This window comes from Phocoena sinus, chromosome 2, assembly GCF_008692025.1.
Source record: "Phocoena sinus isolate mPhoSin1 chromosome 2, mPhoSin1.pri, whole genome shotgun sequence".
Classification (NCBI taxonomy): domain Eukaryota; kingdom Metazoa; phylum Chordata; class Mammalia; order Artiodactyla; family Phocoenidae; genus Phocoena; species Phocoena sinus.
In genome coordinates this window covers 133,477,131-133,501,024 of record NC_045764.1, presented here as the reverse complement: position 1 = coordinate 133,501,024, position 23,894 = coordinate 133,477,131, and positions in this window count along the sequence as shown.

Genomic DNA, 23,894 nt, shown 5'->3' with positions numbered 1-23,894 from the left:
GGGTCATGGCAAGAGGCAGAAGGACCTTGAGGGAACTCCAGATCTCCATAACAGAGGAAGAAAGAGATGGCAGCTCTATCTGGAGGGGAATACACAGAACTTCTCACACCTCCAACACAAGTGTAAAGTCTGCTTTATTTTGGTAATTGTGGAGGCATTCTCTACCCATGCTCCCTAAATGGAGGTGATTTGTTGACATGAGGTCTCCACTTTCATGGAACCCATAGTCAGCCCAACCAGTGGGTGAGAAGCCAGAGAATGGACAAACAAAGGATCCCTACATACTAACATGGCCCTTCAAAGGCCATCAGACATTTGAGGAAAAGCAATAGCATGGATTAAGAGGAAATATTAAGATTAAAAATTAAAGAAGGAGAAGGAGAAGGAAATGGAGAAGGAGGGAAAGGGGAATGGGAAAGAGATGAAGACCCATTCTGGAGAAAATAGACACTAAACAAGAATAGGCTGCTATGAAAAAGGAGAAATGCAGACATATTTTTAGAAATGAACCATATTACTACTAAAATAAAATAATTTATTAGAAAGTTTGGAAGGGTATCACCTTCCAAATGCACAAAGAATTCTAAAATAGGAGAGAAAACCATAAACATGGCAGATTAGTCTAGGAGCTCCAACATTCTACTAATAAGAATTTAAAGAAGATATTACAGAAAATTAGGTGGATAATTATTTTTGAAAATAATACAAGAAAATTTCCTGGAGTTGAAGGTTTTGGAGAATTTTATTCCATCAGAAACACTGCCAGCTTGGACTGACGGAGACAGAGAGAGGATGAAATGAAGGTTGTCTGACTCCCATATTGTACCCTTCAGTACCTTGTGAATTTATTTTATAATGCTATTATTTCTGTGATAACCAGTTAAATACAGGTTTTATATTTTTGCTTTTTAACTTAAATTTAAATAAGACAGTGTAGATAAACCCAATGGTGTGAGTTTTATTCCTGGGACCCTGAAGGGCACCTACCTTTCTAAGGGGTCCCATTGACTCAAAGGATGGCTCCCCAAGGGCCGACATCACCTTGTCTCCTCCACAGTTTACACACCAATCACCTGTGTCTGCTCCGTGGTTTACTTGTTTCCCTAGTTGGAGGAAGGGCCCTCTTCACATGTACACCCATCTACCTCTAAGTAAAACCAGCTCTTGCCTTCAAACTTGGGTGGCCTAACTTGTTACCAATTCCCAGTCTTTCTAGATCTTCCAAAGGTAGACTTGTCCTTTTGGCATTACTGTGTCCCTTCAGAGAAGTAGTGCAGGGATTAGACAGAGAGATAGCTGAGAAAAAGCCCCCTGCATCTCAGTTGCTTCTGAACTCTTGTTCTATCACGGGATTCAGGTACTTTAATCCCTCTACTAAATTATAAATTTCCTGCCAACTGGGTTGCTTGATTAACCCTCACTTACTCCCAACCCCCAACTTCAAGAAAAATAAATTAAGCCCCAGAGATGTTGGATGAGTATCCAAAATGTGGAGCAAATTTCCAAACAAATAAAAATGAAGCCAGCCCAGCAATGCTGACTTCCAGCTCACATTCTTCTTAATGGCTGTTAGGAGTCTTGGCACTTCAGGAAGACTGGGTGCTGGGTTTTTGGCCACGTGAGCTTCATAATTACTGCTACCTGCAGTTAAGGCATCACATTCATTCAAGTCGCAGCCTTGAATAATCTGTATGAAATCAAAATGCAAAGGATTACATCGGAAGAGACTGAGACCCTGAATTGTAATACCGACGGCCAGGAGGATGCCATGGCCAACATCACTTGCTCAGCACGACACACTGGCTAAAGGCTTAGACCCTGCGCAGACAGCCCTGAGTTTAAATTCTTGCCTGCCATTTTCAAGTTGCGAGATTCGGGATGAGTCACATAGCTTCTGTGAACCTCATTTTTCCCATCTGTAAAATGGAAACTAGTAATAGCATCTATTTCATAAATTTTTAAAATGAGGATTAAATGGAATGATGTTTCCATATGCATATAAAGTAGTTGGCATATATTCATTGAATGTCAGCTCTTAATATCAAAATGTTATTTTTGTTGTTATTACAAGTGACATACTGATTAATCAGATTGACTAAATCACCCAGGAGAGAGAAGTGAATGCATACGCTACTATTAGAAACAGGGAGAGTTAAGTCCAAAAATTGACCCCTTCAAGGAGGAAAGCACCTCAATGCAGATGGTTTGGAAAGAGCACTTTGTCATTTGGATCACACCCAACTTTCCTTTCCATAATCACAGCGACTTTGCATGGGTCATAACAAGGAGAGCCCAAATCAAAACTGAAAAAAAAACAACTCCAGCAAAAGCCAGGGGAGATAACTCATTGCGCTGAATGCCCTCTCAGGGCTTAACCACCCTGGGGGCAGAGCAAACAGTGCAGAGGCTTCCCAAGAAGCTATTTTTGTTTTGTGTTTTGAGCATCTGACTCAAGCTGAGTAAAAGGGTTCATTTTCTCACTTGGAAAGTTTTCAAAACACCAAAAGGATTAGGTAAAGAGGGAGATAATACCCAGCCTGGCCAAATCTTTTTCAGCAGTCAAAAAAAAGCCAGCAAAACATTAATCACAAATCTGCTTCAGACAATATATGGACCCATTCAGAGGAAGCTGTCATTTGTTTATCAGTAGCAAGCAGCAGCTTCCTGCAACCAACAACAGCTGTCACCCTGCAAAAGGACATCTTTCCATTTTCATGAAGAGTAATGAAAATTTTAAGGCAAAGCAAATGACAAAATATTTGACTGTATTTATCTGCCTTTTTGGCTATTTTTACCCCTGTGCCATGCACACGCCTTCCAGACCTCCCTGACAACATCTTACTTTTTATCCAAGTCTTGCTTTGCAGCCAAGGCACAAGTCTTGTCATTTACACCTTACAGATGGAGAAGCTGAGACCCTGAACCTTAAGAAATGTGAACAGAGTAGGGCCAGGCAGAGCTGCATCACAGGTGGCTTACAACCACTCCAAGTCCCACAAGAGACACAATGGCCATCAGGTAAACGGGAAAGCATACTAATTCAATGGATGCCAACTTGGGGCAGGACAAAGTGGTAAACGTGGTGACCTGGAAAAATATAGAGCCTAATTGGTGCTTTCTTCCCCAATGAAGACCTTGATATATAACGCTCACAGCATCATCTGTTTGCCATGTATGGATTTTGTTTTCTCAGCTAAAAATAAAGTATGAGAGCCTGTGTTTATTGGTACAGTTTACTCCCCATAATTCCTTTTAACATATTCATAACCTTGGTAATATTTTCTACATATTTCTGCCAGGATAGGGAGGTCTTTTCCCCATCTGGAATTACCATAATTATTTTGCTAAGGTACCTGAGCCCATTCATTAATTCATTGATCTTATACTGAGTTCCTGCTACAGGGCACAGGGCTGGGAACCTGGGGACACTGATGAATGAGTCTTAGTTCCTGCCATCAAGGGGTTCAGAGTCTATAAGGGGGAAACTGACATGGAAACAAGTAGGTAGATTTGTAAAGAAATACCCTGGGAGCTGTGGACCAGGAAAGGCTTTCAACTCTCTTGGGCACCCTTGGTTGTCCCACTTTGCCCTCTCCTCTCTGCCCTGCCCACTCTGCACAGGTCCCCTTTGGTACTGATATTTACTTTTAGATCTCCCCACTGCACTTCAGAGGAGACCTCCAACATCCGTTAAAGATACTATTCCAGGCCACAGACAGGTTTGTGCATATAATACAGATTTTTCCAGATGTATTGCTTATAAGCAGTCCTTTCATAGAGCAAATCAAGGCTAATTCTTTAAAGCGAAGCAACATTACAGTTATTTTTTTTTCCTGGAGCACATTCCAAAGATTATGATCTACAAAGAATACCAAAATAAGAAAGGATCCCTGGGTTTGGTATGTTGCTAATTTTTTATTGTCTGATTTATAGAGTTGATAGACAAGCCATGTCCTCCTCATCTCTGGATTGAGGATGTGCTGACAGCTCCATCCGTCAAGCAAGCTGTCAGAGCACAATGCTTCATAGAGGTTGTTAAACAAAGGTCCAGCTGGCTAACACTTCCAGGATATGAGAAAGAAGAAAGTTAATCTTAGTGCCCACAGAAAAGTATTTCACTCATCCAGCAGAGAAATGGACATAGCAATAAAGTCTTTAGCCACAGGTATTAGAAGTTAAAGACAAATTTCAAACATATGTCTGTATTTCTTCTTCCTTTATGATCCTGGAATCAATCCCTGCTTGAAACACTTTGATAAGTAATCAGCCAGCAGTGGCAGTCTCACTGAAATGTGGATCCATCTTCATTAGCAAATTTAAGGACCATTTGTGTCTATAAATTCAGGGCAGAGCAGATAGAGGAGATGTCATTCTAAGTCCACAGTTATACTGGTCCGCCGAGGAGCTGGACTGCAGCTGGTTGCTTTTAACAATTAGGGGTACAAGGGAAAGACAGTGGCCATTGACACAATCACATTAATAGTTTGATTGGTGATCATTTTATGGTGGCTTGAAGAATTTTAAGCACATGCGAAACATCAAAGGGACATATTTTAGCTGCTAGGTTTTCTGTCTTTCAACACCTTTGCGTAGTTTTAGACCTTTCTGACTTTTGGATCATGGCAGTTCCTCTAGGATAAAGAGAAGTTCCATAAGGGCATGAGAGAGACTCACAAAACAACCTCTTTGAAGTCTAGTTCAAGGAGACAGCCTCCCTGAGCAGCCTCCTTTGTTTGGTCTCCAAACGGTCTTAGGGATCCTGGCCCAGAGAATAACTTGTAGAACGGAGCCAACGCGAGAATAACACTAAAGGGTCCCTAGCCAGCAGGTGGCACTGCAATCGTTGGCAATCTGAGCTTTGTGGGTATTCTCTAATGATGACCTTTGTTGATTGTTCTAACCCAAATATTGTAATTCCCTTTGTCTTCTCTGCCCTCCCTTGACTTTGCTGAGTCACTTCATGCTGTGTCATGGAACTCTGTGCTGCAGTGGGAGACTCAAAAGAAGCTCTAAACCCTTTGTAGCTGGCTGCCAGGTTAACTCATCTGGGGGCAGGCTGTCATGCCCAAGAACCATGGTGGGAGTGGTGGGGGGAAGATCTGTTGTCTGTTCATGGGGCTAGTCCAAAGCTGAGGGTGATGTAGCTAAGGGTGGACTCAGCTTCTCAAAGCATTTGAGGACTCTGAAGTATATCCCCTGACCTCTCGTGGACAAGAAAGGCCCTAGGTGTCCATATTGCATCTCCAAGTGCATCCTCCTCCCCAGAAAAGACTCCAAGGGTCCATACTATATCTCCAAGTGCACCGCCACCCACTCTCCCAGGAAAGGCTCCATGTGTTCACATTGTATCTCCAAGGACATCTCCTCCCCTACCTCCCCAAAGCTCCAGGTGTCCTTGTTGCATCAACGTGGCAATGGTGACACAAGAACCCATCTGTGATCAACCAGCTAGAGCTCAGAAAAAGAAGGTAACTCTCCATCTCGCACCTGTGTCTGGTCTACCCTTGCATAGAGAAGGAAGAAGCTCCCCAAAAGATGAACCATACTCTCCCCAAAGGCAAACATCCTCTTCTAAAGAGAACCTCTACTGGAGTTTATGTCAGGGTGAGGTGGGGGTTGAAGAAGGGATATATTTTTATAATTCCCTCCTGCTAAAGAAGAAGGATCCCAGAGAGAACACCTTAGGTGCTGAGGGAAGATGGGGGCATTGGATTGATTCAAGTGGGAGGATGCTAATGGGGGTGGGTTTAAATTATTCTATACAATAATAGGAAGGAAGAGACTAAGAAAAAGCTGGTGGAGGGGTGGGGCGGACACAGGAGAGAAGGAGATGACTAAGGTGGAGATTTGGATTAAGCTTTGCTGTGCGGTGTGTTGTAATCTCTTCTCCATCTTCCCATGAAATACCTGTAAAATCAACATTGCCGAATAATGCCTTTGTGTTCTACTGAAGGGGGAGGAATGGAATATACAGATGTGCTCAGTCCTTGAGAAAGTGCCTGGGAGTGATCCAGGACCACCTAACAGGCTCAGCCTGAAATGGACAGAATAATACAAGTAGCAAAGGGTGAGGGATAGCACTCCACTTGGGTCCCTTGTCGCGATGGCCAATGGCCAAGGTCATTTTCATGTGACAGGGACACTCTCCAGATGAGAGAGAGACACCACAAAGATCCTGGAGAAATGTCATTTCTCAACCACCTCTGCTACTCTGCCAGTGATCTGAGAACAGAAGGCCCTCTCAGGCTTGAAGCAACATTTCATGGGAAATGTTTGTCTTAATGCTTTAAGGCCACTGGATATTTGGTTTGATGGTGCCACATGGCTCTAAGTGTGACTCAGCTTAGATATTTGCTTAGTGGTTCTCTGAGTGCAGACCCTGGACCATAAACATCAGAATCACTAGGGAATTTGATAGAAATCCCAATTCTCAGGCCTCACCCAGATTTACTGAATCAGACACTTGGGAGGTAGGGCCCAGTGATTTGGTTACATGGGTCTTCTGGGTGATCCCAGTACCCCTGATATTTGAAAATAACTCCTTTTGCAATGATTCTCAATGTTTGGTGGCACCTGAACCCCCAGTAGAGCTTGTCAAATACAGAATCACAGAATTCCTGGCACAGACACCAAGGATTTAACTGTGTAGGTCTGGGGTGAGCCTGACTCCCTGTGTTTAACAAGTTGTGCAGATGGCTTGGGTGCCCATCCAAGTTTGCGAACCACTAGCACAACAGGCTAAGAAGAAATTGAGTCCTATAGTCTGAAATTATGAGCCAATGTTGCTGGCAAATTAAACAGCTTATTGAAACAACTGAGGCCCCCAGGTTAGGTGAAGGAGCTTAATTAATGTTCCTTATCAATACAGGATGTCCCGCAGCCTGTGGAGAGGAACATTTGGAGATCATACTTGGGGAAGAGTTCTTCATCCACAAGCCCAAAGCTCCACCCAAGAGAACTCAAGTAGCTATGGAATGAGTGGGGCCCCCAGGAGTGACCCAGAGACCCATTCATGTTTCTCAGGGCAAGAGCTGTAGTCCAACTGTCCCATTGGACAAGACACTGTGTTTCTCCAGGCAGGATTCAGAGTTCAGTTGCTCAAAGAGCAGTCCTCTGCTCTCTGCTCTGAATCTGAGCAGATTCAGATTTGTGGACCCCACCCAGACGTGCCGAATTGATCTGTGGGATTGGGGACCAAGAATCTAAATTCTTATGAGTACCTTGGGTGTCTCTCATGCACATTCAAGTTTGAGAACGACTGATTTAGAAAAATGGGTGTAAAAAGGCGGGTTAGCATCATTTACATTTTAGTAAAAGTTCTAGGACCCAAAGTTGTGTGGCCTGGCTGGAGTAGCAAAGTGGATTCTTGTTTCACATTCCCACCTTGGGAAGCACAAAGGGTCATTGCTCTGGGTGAGGCCACTTATGAATTGTTGGTTTCCATGTGTAGACCATGCACTTAAAGTCTGAGATATGTCTATACAGTATTCTAAGTATATTCAACTTAATATAGCTCTGTGGTGAGAGTGCTTGTCTGGTATTTAAAATATTCCCAAGAGTGCTGGGAATGGAAGAAAATGCCTAGCCAGCAATATACCATAAAATTTCGAGGGGAAATTACTCTGATACAGCTATAAATATAAGATTTCCCATAATATTAATTTCCTCATTTCTTGTTCTTTTTGTTAACCCCATTTTTCCTTGTGGTGTCCAGTTGAAAAATTCCTTAAGTAATTAAGAAGAAGTGAATGAGTGCATGTTTTGGAGATGGCAAAGAAGGGGTACAGTTGGGGGAGCTGGAAAGTCTGCCTTCCATTCTGCAGTGGGTAAGGAGTCAGGAAGGCGAGCCCATCCCAGGGGCCCCCAGGAGTGGCTAATGGGAGAAACTGATGAAGTATCCTCCTGCTATTCCCATAGGGTCCTTCCTAAAAATTGTGCTGGCTGATCCACAATTTAAATTTCTGTCATGAGTTACACTATTCTAACAGTGGCTGTTGGAATACACATGCCTGTCTGTATCCAAGGTTTTAGAAGTGACCATACACCTTACATATTTCTTCCCCTAAATATTCGCATGTCTTCTTCTACAGTATAGACTTGTAATGTCTTTCTAAAAACCTACTCCCCCAAGTGCAACTTCATTAGAAGTCAGCTGACCTTCTGACCAGCGTTTCAGACTCTGATTATTAGACCAAAATCCATTAAACACATAAAATCTCCTATTGGAACCTCCAATTTAACCTCAGGTCTCATAAAAGAGAATGGAGTGATTATAAGAAAGTGATCTAATACTGTGCAAAGTGTGGGAATAATAATATGAGGGATTTATGCAGCGCCTTTTGTCTAAGGAACTAAAAGAATATCCTAACCTCTGTCTAGTGGAGTAGGTTTCGATTTCTTTTTTGTTGATTTGTTGAGCTTGCATATGTCCAAGTTTCCCTACCTGTAAAATGGGGATAAGGATAATTGCCTAACCTAACACCCAGAGATAATGGACGTAAACATTTTACGAAGTGTCAAGGGACAGTCGTTGTTGCCCCAGTAGAAATCAAGGCATGGTTGTTTCTTCCTCTTTAGGCATCTAGATCTTGTGCATGTTCAGGGGAACCATTCAAGCCTAATAGTGTATTGGTCAGTGTCCGTGCCCAGTAGGACAGTGGTTCTCACACTTAGCTGTGCCTAAGAACCACCTGGAGATCCTGTTAAAATGCAGATTCTTGGGGCCTGCCTCCAGAGATTTTAATTCGATGATTTTAGATTGGACTGAAGAAATGAATTCATCCAGCAATTATGTGTGCTGGACACAGTTACAGACACTAGGGGAATGCAAATGAACAAACAGACAAAAATCCACTCATGGTTTATCTGCATTTATAGTGGGCCTCCAGGTGATGCTGAGACTGACAGCCACTCTCCCAAAGGCCACACCTTGAGGACCAGAGCAGCAGCATATGTCAACTAGCGACAAATGTCGTCTCTGCCATACTGATGGCCATACTGATGGAAACTTAAAACATTTCCAAACTCTGATTATTCTTCTTCTCCACTGGGACCTACTCCTTGGTCATAATCTTCTAGAATCTTTTTATTCAAGAACAATGGGTCCTTTCAGACCTTCTAAGCAAGATTGTTTGCTCTAAGTCTGTTGCTTTTTCATTCCAGTATCACACATCATTTGCACTGATTTCTCAAAGGATCTCCCTAGTATCAAAGTCTTTAAAGAGAATCAAGAAACATACGACTGTTCCGGGGACTTTGGCAACAGGAATGATCACAAATATGTCTGGATTTGACCTCCAAGTGTCGGAAGACAATTGATTTGTCTAGTTCCAACCTAACCTAAGGGTTTACCTTGAATGGAAATTAGTCTTGGACTGACTTACTCCAAGTCGTTTCATTTTCATTTTCCTTTCTATGTTATAGCATTTTGAATGGGGAAAATTAGCTTTTATTAATGACCCGCACTTCCTCTGGAATGAAGGCTCCGGTCTGGAATGCAGTTGATTAATTTCTCTAAGTCCTTTGATGCATCAATGCTAAGGATATATTGGCATCTTAGCTGACCCAGACCAACAGAGTAAATGAAACACAGGTGCACAATGGCATTGCACTTAAAAAAATACTCTTTTTATGTGCAAATCTACCTTTAAAAATACATATTAAGAAGCAGAGCTGAAGTATAAAAAATTCATTTCACTCTAGCAAACCTCGAGTGCCCAAAGCTGACAACAAATGATTCAGTGAGTAAACTAAAGGTAGAACAAAGCAACAAGGGCAAATAAGACTTTAAGTTAGTGAAGAAAATGAAGAACTAAAAGATAACTAATAGATTTCAGATTCATTGAAAAATGTATCTAGGGAGATTTCTTAAGTAATATTTCATTTAGTCCATATTTTATTTGTTAGTTATGTCCTGCTTTCTTCCTCAAAGGATTTGGGCTGCCCTATTTTTCCCTTTACCTGGTGTGAGAGAACACTGGAAAGGAAAAGATCTTCCTTTCATCTTCATCTTCTCCCTCCCCTCAGGTTCTACAACCACTTAGGAATTTCAAACAGGGTAAGGAAAGCCCATTACTTATCTTATAATAAGTTTTCCAACATCCACTATAATCTCTGTCATTTTAATAGCTTTTTTTTTTTTTAATCAATCTTAGAGGCCTTCACAGCCCCCCAAAACTGTGAGTCTATAGGTATGTATTATGTTTGTAACTGATGGCACGGGTAAACATGTTGCTTTATTTCCATTTTTTAAAAGGAACTGCAAAATTTTAAAAAAGAGGTCTGCAATTTTTGGAACCGACTTTTCTTTTCCGAGTCCTTGAGGGCCTCTTCCTCCTGCATACATATTTTAAACGCATGCATGCGCATCTAGTATGTAACTGTTTCACTCATTATTATAAACATTTTCCCACATTGTTACACACTTTAACCTTTAAAAGTTACCTTTTTTTAATTATTATTATTTTTTGCGGTACGCGGACCTCTCACTGTTGTGGCCTCTCCCGTTGCAGAGCACAGGCTCCAGACGCACAGGCTCAGCGGCCATGGCTCACGGGCCCAGCCACTCTGCGGCATGTGGGATCCTCCCGGACTGGGGCATGAACCCGCGTTGCCTGCATCTGCAGGCGGACTCTCAACCACTGCCCCACCAGGGAAGCCCAAAAGTTACCATTTTTAATGGCTGTGTAATAGTCCGGAGAGTTGATGTGTCATTAGAACACAGGAGAAGGAAGGGAGATATTGGAGCAGATAGCCATGACACAGTCTGCAAAATGAGCTACACCACTGTTATTTATAGCACGCTGGAGCATTAATATTCCAGGGAGAGAAGTCTCATACCAAAGAGCTTGTTACTGGGAGGGCTTATTTATCAGACATGCAGAAGATGAGAGCTATCTTGGTCTCAATTTTGTTTTGAAACCCCTCTTTATTCATTTCCTGTATTAATATCCTTCGAGGGACAACGAGTTCTGCAAAAAGCAGAGAGAACAGTGGAAATGAAACAACTCACCCTGCCTTCTGCACAGTGGCTGGGAGGTGAGCGTTGGGTGCCCTCTGGCACCCTAACACCCACACATGCACCCCACTTCAGTGGAGTCACGGTGCAGAGGGAATACAGTATACGAGGCAGTAGAGTGTAGTGGCACACAAGCAAGTCCTCTGGAGCCAGACTTTGCCCTTGCATTCATGGATCTTAACCGTTTTCATCGGTAAAAATGAGGACATAATAATAGCACTTACTCCCTAGGGTTGTTATGGAGATTATATAAAGAGCAGGACTGGGCATATGGTAAACATCATATAAGTGTTCATTATTATCATTACTTTTCCACTCACTTTTGAAGGAGAGCACAGCAGAGATCGAAGTGCCAGGTCACTGACTGGGCAGCCACCCTATCAATAATAGTAAAAGGCAAACTATCCAGGGCCATCCTGGCCCCTTTTTCTTATATCCACTTGTTTTACACGAATTTTAACCCAGCGCTAATACCTGAGACCTTGCGCGTGTGTTTTAAGCCAAGAACTAAAGAAAAATTCCTGGAAGTTTAAGCCTTAGTTTCAACTTCACACACACATAGCCTGTCTGAATGAAGATGGCATTTGGTTAGTCCAAGACTCTCCCATCACCACTACTAGCTGCCATTTATTCATTGCCTACTACATGCCAGGACTCTATCAGGCACTTCATATAACTATACCTAGCGTTCCCAACAATCTTAAGGGATAGGTGTTGTTGATATTGTTGTTATTATTATGTGTTCCATTTTACAGATGTTGGGACTTGTGGCCAGAAAGATAAAGTGATTCGCTTAAAGCCAGTGGACTCAGAATTTGGAATTTAAATTCAGTTCCGTATAATTCCCAAGTCTCTTCTTTTCCCACTGCACCCACTCCTGTGCATTGTAATGTATGCACAGAGATGGCGAGTCCTGGGGCCTGGTGTTGCTGATTAAGTAAACCGGGTAATGTGCACAGCTGCTTTGCTGAGCTGTTTAGTGCTTCCTACACATCCCAGGCTCAATGCCAACCCTGCAAATTCCCCTCCACCTCCCAACACCCACACCTGCATTTCAGACTCAGCGCCTATGCTCCTGACCCTGGCCTGCAATAGATCCTCCACCCGGCTAATGAAAAGAGTTATGCATAGTTGACATAGAGACAAGCAGGTCAAGCCTTCCGGCTCTGGTCCTACCTATCACCTCTCCCTCTCATCTCATGTCTGGTGACCTTCTGTCTCACCTTCATCTCCACAGCCCACTCTTCACCTTCTTCTTCTTGCTGAAGAGCAGGCTTTGTGGTGGCAAAAGAACACCATGGAGACCGCTCCTCTCATTTCCCCTTAATCCCCAGCTGGCACTGGGCACATGAATCCCTGATTACACTCCTGGAAGTGAGGGTACACACACCAGCCTTGGGATGGAAGCTGGGAGAAGGTGAAATGAGAGATTTGCAGATGATTCATACTGAGCTGCTTTCTGGAACCTCAGGCGTAAGAGGTTCTCACTCACTCAAGGCCCAGACCAAGATCACAGGGTCAGCGTGAACTGCCATTAGGGGCTGAATTGTGTCCCCTCAAAATTCATGTGTTGAAGTCCTAACTCTCAGTCCCTAAGAATGTGACCTTATTTGGGAACAGGGTCATCACAGATGTAATTAGTTAAGAGGAGGTCGGACAGGAGTGGCCTAAATCGATGACTGGTGTCCTTATGAAAAGGGGAATTTGGACACAGACATATGCTCACAGAGAAAATGTCATGCGAAGATGACAGCAAAGATCAGGGTGAGGCTTCTACAAGTCGGAGACCAAAGATTGCCAGCAAACCACCAGAAGCTAGGAGCGAGGCCTGCTGCCGAGTCCCCTCATAGCCCTGAGAAGGAACCAACCCTGCCAACAGCTTGATTTGGACTTCTAGCCTTCAGGACTGTGTGTAAGTCCCCCAGTTTGTGGTACTTGTCATGGCAGCCCTAGGAAACTACTAAGCTGGAGAGATACCACAAAGGAGTTCTCTGAAAGCTACTGCAAAACCTGTTCATGGATCAGTGGTTGCACATGGAGTCAAGGCTGTGGGCCTGCTTCCTGGATGGGCTACCGGTGCAGTTCACAGACAGCCCCAATCCTTCCCTGAAGTTCTTTGGAGACACTTCTAGGCTACGACTAACTCAGCCTTGCCAAATGCCACAGGCCATCTTTGGTACCAGCCTGCGGAGATGGAATAAGTTAGTTTTTAATTAAGCCCTGTGTTACCTCCACCATAGGTACACTTTACGACTTTCATGGGTCTCTGACACTTTGGTTTTTGTGGGCTCCTTCCTCCATTAAAAAAGAAAAAAGGGCTTCCCTGGTGGCGCAGTGGTTGGGAGTCCACCTGCCGATGCTGGGGACACGGGTTCGTGCCCCGGTCCGGGGGGATCCCACATGCTGCAGAGCGTCTGGGCCCGTGAGCCATGGCCGCTGAGCCTGTGCATCTGGAGCCTGAGCTCTGCAATGGGAGAGACCACAGCAGTGAGAGGCCCGGGTACTGCAAAAAAAAAAAAAAGAAAAGAAAAAGAAACACGTTAAAAATATTTGACATATGAGTGTGTTTCGTGTTTGGTAATTGCAATCATAGTTGCTTTTGTTGTGGTCATCCATTTACAATGCTTGGTGTCAGTCTATTTATCTCTTGTAAACATAAAATACAGTGTGTGTGTGTGAAAAAAAAATATTTGACAACTTCAGTGGGGTAAAGACAAGTATAATCTATGCTGGATCCATCATTCTTTATTCCTTACAATTATATTAAATTTTCTTCATATTTTAAAAGAAATTAAAACATTTCAGGGGCCCCCCGACACTTTGTCCCTCTTTGGTTAAGTCAGCCCTGCCTACAGATAAAATGAGTGAGCCCTTGGGGGATCAAGAAACCTCCCTCCACTGGGTGATCTTGCCACCAAGAAATGAGCCTTGGAGAGATCTGTGAACAAGTGTGTTGGGTCTAAGCAATTTCTCTAGCCGGGTTGCATTTCTTGTGTCAACAAGTCTATAGTTTGCCTTACACTTTTCCTTTTCCTCAGGATGAACCAAAAAATAAATACTCCCAGGTATAGACGGAGAGCCATGCTACATATTAGCTGCCACCACCTGCAAGTGTGGGACCATAAATCGACATCCCTTCCCACCGAGGCAGCCTTTGTAGGCTGTCAGAACCATACATAAAACACGCTCCTCTGCACTGTTTTATCGGCCTTCCTGATTTACTGTATATACAGTCTCCAAGTTAAATACCAACAGAAGCACCCGGAAATATATTCTCTTGCAGCCCCTGTCTGAAAACCACAGTGCCCAAATAATGTCTGCCCATTCATCATTTACTTCCTAATACCTGAGTGTCATCCTGGGAGCTAGATCCCTACCGCAGTGCCCCATGAAACACGTGAGCACAGAGAAGGGGAAACAGTATCTCCAGAGGGAAGTCCCAGGCGTTTTAAAAGTGAGTGTGTTTCAAAAATGAGACTAAGCAATTGGAACAGTAGGTATCTGGCTCCCCTTTAGTGGGGCTTTTACTGGCTTCCTTTAATGTTATATTTGAATCTATCTTCCTTTAACGCGTGCCTCCTAGCAATAGGAGCAGTGATAACAAATTGAATAAATAAACCCACACTAAATGATTCTCCCTGGAAACCATTAGGAAATGTCTGTGTTTACGCAGAATTCCAATTACTCTCTGTAGAGGATCCAGGAGCATTGGTTTCTAGTCAGTGGCAAGCCACTGGAACGCAAGTATCAGAAAGCAGAAAGCAATCCCCAGATACAGGTTGTCAGTATGAGAATGGGAGGGCCAGAGAGGAAGTGCATCTGGGTTTGAATATCAGCTTTGCAACAACTACAGGATGATACCTTGGAGTGCCCGATTCCTCGTTACAAAATGAAGATAATGCCAGTGGTGGACAGTGTTGACTGGGAATTCAATCTCCATCCCCTCCCCCTGATTTTGTTTAGGTAACTACCTATTCAGGGTTAGCTTCAGGGATGTGTGACCTGTGCAGTCACGTGGGGCCTCATGCTCCAAGGGCTCCATGCTTGGTTACATGGCTGTGCAATGACCATCTTGAAATTCTTAATATTTGTATCTTTGAACTTGTGATTTGTAAGTAAACTCTGATGGGGCAGTGGAAAGTGGAGTGTGCATGTGAGCGGAGGCGATACAACATCATATGCCACCTTGTTCACAGCTTCTGTGATCGAGGAGAATTCTATTCTCCTCACTGGTGAGTGGTTCACTCAAATCAGATCAATGAGAAGATTTCTAGGGGCTTCTGGAAAAGTTCTGTCTCCTACTTCCAGAACTGACTCTCTCTACTCCATCCTTCTGCAAGAATAAGGATGAAGCCAATGTACAGGGCAGGGCAGACTCAAGAGAATCACAGAAAACCGGAGCTAGAGCTTCTGGGCTAAGCAACCCAAGTGTTGGCCCTCCCTGTGGACTTTCAGGAATGTGAACCAACCATTTTATTGTTGCTAAATCCAGTTTCAGATGGATTTCCTGTAACTTAATGCTGAAAGCATACCAATAATTATCTGTTGACTGAGTGGACACATGTGTACAGCAATGAAAAGCCAGAAGTCACCCCTGGCACTGGACCAGCCAGTGAATACCTCATGGGTCTTAAAGGAGGGGAAGAGCTGATGGGTGAAGCGCAAGGAAGAGGCAGTCCTGGAAGGAAGGGGCACCATGGCGTGTTCAAGGGCATGAGGCAGATGAACATAAGAGGGCTGAGAGGGACACAGTCTGAAGATGCAATGGTTCATGCAGGGAGAGTGGGTACCGTGGAGAAACTGCCCTGGCTTTTGGAGGGTCCAGGGTTTTCTTGAGGTTATGCAGACCCTGTGCTAGGGCATAGCTCAGAAGTGCCTGCGTGGTGAAGAGATCTGTGGTCACGCAGTCATGGTATGCTCTTTGGAGCTAGTTTCTTCTCACCTCGTTCAAGCAAAGGCACTTTACCAAAATATTAATAGCTCAGTTTTGGTGTCCAACCGCATGGGTTTGAAACTTCACTAATGGTATATCCTAGGCAAGTTATTCTATCATTCATCCTGTGTGAAATGAAGGCAGAATGAAGGTACTAGTTGTATCTATTTCTCCCTTTCTTATGAGGATTATGAGGTCATCCAGTGTTTGGCACTTGGCAAGCGTTCTTTGGATGATCATTGTTGTTATTAATAGTCTTTTAATTGCCCTACGTGGTTCCTTGCAGGGGAGATTACTCTGGGGTCCCACCGCCCCACAGTCTCCTACCCCTCCCCTCATCTTTAAATGTTTGGAGCCCTCCATCAGAGATCGCAAACCGCTCTTTCACCTTCCTGGTACCTTCTGCAGTGGCCCCCACGCTGCAGGATGAATGCCTTCTGGGCACCGAGCTGAGTGTGCCTGTTTCTGCCTCCCTGCCATTTAGGCTGGAGGAGGATGCTGAAGAGGCTCTTCGGGTTGAATTCAACAACCGCCAGGCAACCTCTCAGGCTACACCCAATCATCATGGCAATGCCCTGAGTGACTTGAGTCCTGGCCCACTTAGAATTTATAGAAGAAAAGTTAAAGCTCATACAAGAAATACTTATGTGGCTGATTTCACTTGATTTATAAGAATTTCTCAAGTGAAAAAAACATATTTTCACCATATTGTACAGTGCTGTCTGCTTCCCAAGGCCATATCCGGCCACATTTTGTGGGGTTTTTTTTCACAGATCCCTGCATCACTTGGCCACAGGAATCAGATATGACCCTGTTAGGTACTGCATATTTTCTTAGTTTATCCGTTTTCGGATATTTATTCAATACCTATTACATGCCAGGTACAATTCCGTGAACTGTCTTGTATAGTTATCTGCGTTCTATATATTATGTATAAGTGATGATGTTACACGTATCACATACATACTTTTGCATTTCCAAATACTTAGAATAAAACTTCAGAGAAAATATGCAATTTAAACCACACACTACCCTTAAAAACTTTCCTTCAAAACTTCAACCAAGAATAGTATAGTTAGAAATTCAACTCGTTTCTGGCCTCTGGATTAGTATAATCCCTCTGAGGCTGACATCGGAATGTAGTTCCACTCAGCACATCATTACCACGAATATTTACAGCTTGCTTTTAAAAAGTAAACAAATTAGGAGAAACCAGAAAAATTCTAAGCCACCATGCCCCACACTTTCCATGAATCTTTATTATGATGATGTGATAAAAACAAATAAAAATTCTTGGATACAGTTCAATATCGGAAGATGCTTCTGCATTTGCAGAACATCTGACACATACAACGTTTTAAAATTTCTTTTTTAATGAAGATGCAGAATAAAGCATGCTCTGTGTCTGGGCACAAAAATCCTGTATGTTATCAATTATTTGAAACACACAGTACACGTGGCCAACAAGCACATAGAACCGGCCAATGTTGTTGGTAAGATTATGGGGATGGGGAGAGATTGCTTGCAGCTGTTATGTTAATTAAGGGACAGAATGACTCATCTGCCACACCATCTCTCAGTGGGGCTACCAGGCCTTTTTCTGCTTGGCTCTGAGATGATACGGACTTAGGAAGCTGACGCCTAGACTCTGGCTCCAGTTGGTTCCCATGGGGAGCAGATCTTGAAGAGGACATTCTGACAGGCTGAGTTGCAACTTCTCATCTGGCTAATTCTCCATCACACGCAGGCTTGGGATGGGGGGGATTGCCTTCCCCCATGTGGATGTGGCTAAGGTTGGGGGCAAGGACCAGGCTGGGCTGGGGCCTATAGAAGCAATCTATTAACAAGAGTGGGAGGCTGAACAGAGAGGCAGAGCTGGGGTGGCATTTTGAGCCTCCCTTTGCAGTTGTTTTGCTTTGTTCTTCTGCATAATTTGCAGGTAGCATTACAGGACACAACATACGCACCAATACCGTCAGGTGACTTGCAAGATCCGAGAACAGTGCAGTTTGGGGTAAGTGTCTCCTTGTAAGTTTCCAAGGGCCAAAATCGTACATGATGAATAAACACTTTCTGGTAACTTCTGAGACATAGATCATAACACAGATTGAACATATGTTATAAAAAATGATGTTTCTCATGCATCCAGTCTTTATGAGGAAGGGACACCTCTGTCACTTTTCTATGGGCTCATGTTCCCTAACGGTGGTGACGGTCATTCTATCAACTGACGCAAGTCAAAGATGAAGATGAACACAAGAATAGAAAACATTTAAAATGCATGATGTTTATTTCCACAATTTAACCACTAATGTGCATCAAAAGTCTTTGATAAAATAAATATCCTACTGTTTTTAAAAGTCAGTGAAAATCACGTTATCCTTCTTTTCGTTTTTTCCTATTCCACTTTCTGGATGTGCTAAAAAGCAGTCAGATGCCAGGAAGGTAGTTAAACTTCAAGTGGGAAGATTTATCAAGTACCTGTTGGTTGTGGGCATAGTTCTCTAACCAGAGTGTCCCACTGTTCACAAATCTTTCCTCCTTCCCGACACTGGAGGCCAGTAGAGTTATTTTTCCTTCTAGCCCTGGTGATGGGATGAATTAAGAATCACCTTCTTGCATCCTTCCACTGCCCCCTCCACCATGACTACTCCAAGGGGATCCAACAGTTTACTCTCAAGTGGTACATTAGAGTAAGATCCACCCACCCAGGAACGGAAAAGAAGACAACCATGGACAGCTAAGTAGTTTATCTAAAGAGGCAGCAAATCTAAGGGGCAAAAGAGGGTCACGTGGTGGGGCCTGTTCTATCAGAAGGGAAAGACCATGGTCATAGCCATGGCAGAAACATTCTTTGAGATGAAATTAGGCTGCTCCGTTTAAGAAGAAAGTTGCGTACCTGTTTACATTAGCTGCAGCTCCCTTAGGTGGAGAGCCTGGTCCGGGATTGGAGCGGCCCCATTCATCAATGTCTGGGGCCCATCACTATCTTCCTCCAGATCTTGCAACACCCAAGAAGAGGAAACACTGACAAAGACCACTGAACCGCCAAGGCATTACTCAAGTTGCAAGTCAGAGGAAGGGGCTGAGAATCCACTCCTCTTTCAGAGGAGGGGGTGGAGATTTCTGGGGCAAGATGATAGGCTGCATAGCCGGTGTCAGAGTAGAGGATTCTACCCCAGAAAAACACAAGTCATGGGGGTCTTTGTTTAGGTGGGTCTTCCCATTTGTGGCACAAGAGGACACTGAGTGAGTTGCCATCGTTGGTTGTGTCTGCTTCCACCAAGGCATCGCTTACCCTCCAGTTATTACCATCCTAAACCATTTTTGGGACAGATGCCAGCATCCTGAAGGTCACTAGGAAAAAAACTCCAGGAGCTAAAGACGTGATGATGCAACTTCTTATTTCTGCAGGTTAGTGAAGATTCCTCTAACAGTGACTTATATAACCGAAGTTATATTCACCTTAACCACCAAATAAGATGGCAACCCAAAATGTTATGAAATTCTTCTGCCTCCTAAATTTCTTTGAAAAAAAATCTTTTAAAAACTGTCCAAACTTAAAGGTGAGAGGGCACATGGAACGTTTGAGTCAAGAGTTCACAGCAGAGAAATTCAAGGGGAAGACGTAACAGTATGGTGAGAGCACACAAGCCCAGCATGGTAAGGAGGCCAAGATGCTCAAGCCTTTTATGCTAGAATCGTCATAAACATGCAAACAATGATGATGAGAATTCATTGAGTGCTTACAAAGTGCCAGGCACTCTCTTAAGTGCTTTTTGTGTAATAACTTGTTTAACAAGCAAATGTTTGGCAATCAAGTGCAAACAGAAAAATCCCTAATGTTTCCCTCAAAAGCCGTATTAAAATTCAAATGCTCTTCTTTCTTGATACAGTTCATTATTCACTAATCGTTGATAGCATCCTTAGACAACAAGCAAGCAGACACCAATGTGGCAAGGCCAACTCTACTAGATTTTCCTAATGATGAGCTTCCCATCAGAGGCCCCCGGCGTTGCAGCCTGTTCTGGAAGTGGGTACCAGTCTTTTCATGGTAAAGATTTAGGTTGAAATAAGACCCAGTTGTTTGAGCAACATAAATTGAAGGAGCATTATCTAAATAAGTAAATTATCTTTTAATCAAAACTAATTAACTGCCTTTTTCTGTTTATAATTCATTAGTTTTTAAAATGTGTTATTATACAAAACATACAAGTCGTTAATTAAAATCCCTACAATCAAATTAGGCTCTGTGGGTCTGGAAACTTTAACAGATAATGTATAGGGGCTGGCATGGCAACTCAGCAAGTTGTAATTCTGTACGTTCCTGGGCAAAGATGTAGAAAGAAGACAATATTGGGGAGATACCAGCACCAGAAATCAAGTTAATCTGTGACTCAAGCCCTCTGTAATTTTGTTTGCTAGCCATTCACCATGTAGAGGAAAAACAGATAGTAAGAAGGCATAAAAGATCTCATTTCAAAGCTCCCTAAAACTGTCAATTCCACTCCCTCAAATTGCCATTTCCTCCACAGAGCAGGAAATGGGAAGAGAATGCAGGGAGATGGTGGTGTCATAAAACAATGAGCTTGAAGGAGAAAGTGGAATCTTTGCTTCCGAATGGCAGGTGCTTCCCCCAGGGGGAAGGATTCTGTGTAATCCTTGGATTAGAGCCCACCCTCAAATCAGTGTTACGGGCCAATTACCAACCTGGAACAACGAGGAAGCCATGGCACCAAACTCACAACCTGCAGGCACACTCTCCCTTTCCAGTACATGCAAGACTGGAATTTATCAGGCCCTGAGTTCTTACCATCTTCCAGGGTAGCTGATTATATATTGGAGATCATATGGGTGACCATCGACTCTCATCCCCCCACCCATTCTGTGAAGCAGGGCACAATCGATGAAAACTTTTCAGCCTTTTTGTCTAATTCTTCACTTCCTCTTTCGCCTTATTCAAACTTCACTGAATCGGGGTTCTTTGAGACAGTCTCCCGCCCCCCTACCACATCAGTCCCAATTTCTCCGTTTAACATACTTATATGAAAACTGATGGATCGTAAGATCTAGTTACTGGGCAGATAACTTGCCAAATGCGGACAGGAAAGGTAAACAATAACCATAATAACCTCGAGGACATTACTAATGGCAGGGATGTAAATTACTTCGCTTTTTAAATTCCAAAAGGTTAGCAACAATGGAATCAGTTGCATGGCTGTCGTCAATAGCGCTGGTCCCGTGTTATGTTATTTGCAGTGAAGGCAACTTCTCGCCTGCCTGGGGACACAGGGGGAGGGGCTCATCCAAAGTCAGTGATTTTAGAATTGGGACAAGTGTGGGGGTCAGAGAAAGGTTCTCTTCTTAGATGATGCTAAGTGTGATGAATGTGTCTAGAAGGCATTCACAGATAACATTAGCAAATAAAGTAAATGATTTCTTAGTTATCAAGACAATTCCAATTTTTTTGGGGGGGGCGTTTACACTGAAGACAATTTCATTTATTAGGAGTTGATTCACAAGAGGAATTTATTCAACTTCCTAACTTTGTAATGGGACATTATTTATGAAACAATTCATGGGGGCTAGGGAGGGACTCACTGCTAAGTTAGCTGGCCACACTTGAACCCAGGGGTTTGGGACAGTCTACTTTTCAACACAAACCAGCAGCCACGTGCTAACAAACCACAGTGGTAATGAAAGCTGTGCTGTTGCATCAATGGCCTTTGTCAGCTGCTACAATGTGGCATGAAAAGGACACCCGGGCAACTTTGCTTGTAATGGATCCCTTTCTATCCTGGTTCCCACAGAACTACCTCTAGTCCTTTCTTGACCACATTCACCAGAGGAAAACACTTGACTGAAATTAGCTTGATAATGTGTGATGGTTACACAACTTTGTGAATGTGCTTAATGCCACTAAATTTTACACTTAAAAATGGCTAAAATGGTAAACTTCATGTTATAGATATTTTACAACAATAAAAATGAGATTATCAAGTTTTCTTTTTTTAAAAAGTGATACATATATATGCTGTATAAGATGTATACGTATATATGTGTGTGTGTGATAGAGAGAGAGAATGAGTTACACAGTGTGGTGGTAGAATTTCCTAAGCAGACAAGAATGTGATAAGTTGGGTAGCACTTGCAGTGTTAGGCCTTAGCAGCTGAAACCCCCTCTACTCTGGAGGGATCTCAAGACGAAAGCTGAAGGCTAGCAGGTTTTCTCCTCACCTGCTCTCTGGTAGTCGGGGAATAGACCAACTGGAAAGTATCCAGTAGAATGTTCACACCCAGGACTTTAAATCTTGAGGGAGGGACCCAAAGATGCAGGTTCCGCCAGATCTACCATGGAGTTGAGTGGAGGGGCGGTGAGTGACAGGGTGGCACTGCCGGGGCTGCATCCCAAACCAAATGAGGACAGCTCGGTTGTGTCTTGCCTCCTTTAGTTCCGGCCCCTTTTCCTGGTTTCTCCAGCCCTCCTGTTAATTCTGCAATAAAATCCTTCTAGTAAATTATTTTTCTGCTTAAGTTACCCTGTGTTAATGTCTGTAGTTTGCAGTTTTAGTGATAGACAAAAAGAAAAGATTCCGTTTCTCTCATATTGTAAAGTAACACTTGAAGCTGAAGTCAAATAGGAATTCAATTTTTTTAACCAAGTGAGTGAGAATCTTTTTTAAATTTATTTCAGCTTTATTGAGGTATAATTGATATATAAAATTGTAAGGTAGTTAAAGTGTACATCCATCATGAATATGACATACACGTTCACTTTGAAAGGATTTCCCCCATCAAGTTAATTAACACATCCATACCTCAAATATTTATCTTTGTATTTTTCTATTTTTTGGTGAGAAGGTTCTAATCTCTTAACAAATTTCAGTGATACAATAGTGTTATCAACTGTAGTCACCATGTTTCACATTAGATCCTCAGACCTTATTCATCTTGCAGCTGAAAGTTTGTACCCTTTTATCTCTCCCTAGTCCCCCTGCCCCCAGCCCCTGACAACCACTCTTCTACTCTGCTTTTATGAGTTTGACTTTTTATTTTTTAGATTCCACATATAAGCAATACCATGTAGTATTTACCTTTCTCTGTATGTCTTATTTCACTTAGCACAACGCTGTTAAAGTCCATCGATGTCACAAATGGCAGGATTTCTTTCTTTCTCATGGCTGAATAATATTCCATTATATACATATATACACACACACACACACGTATATATATAGATGTATATATGTGTATATATGTATATGTGTGTATAGATATACCTATACATAAATATGATATATATACATATATATAAACAAAGATATAGACATATCACATCTTCTTTATCCATTCATCTGTTGATGGACACTTAGGTTGTTTCCATGTCTTGGCTATTGTAAATAATGCTGCAATGAACATGTGAGTGCAGGTATTGATTCTAGATCCTGACTTTGATTATTTGGATATATACCCAGAAATTAAATTGCTGGATCATATAGTAGTTCTACTTTAATTTGTTTTTAGGAATTTTCATACTGTTTTCCATAGTGGCTGTATCAATTTACATTCCCACCAATAGTGCACAAGGGTATGTTTTCTTCACATTCTCATCAACACTTGGTGAGCCGAGTGTCTTTTTCATAATAGTCATTCTAACAGGCGTGAGGTGATATCTCATTGTGGTTTTGACTTGCATTTCTCTAACGATTAATGATGTTGAGCATCTTTTTATGTGTCTATTGGCCATCTGTATGTCTTCTTTGGAAAAATGTCTATTCAGGTCCTCTGCCCATTTTCAAATCAGATTGGTTTTTGGCTTTTGAGTTGTATGCATTCTCTATATATTTTGAATATTAACCCCTTATCAGATATATGATTTGCAAATAAATTCTCCCATTCTGTAGGTTGCCTTTTCATTTTGTTGATGGTTTCAAGTGAGAATCT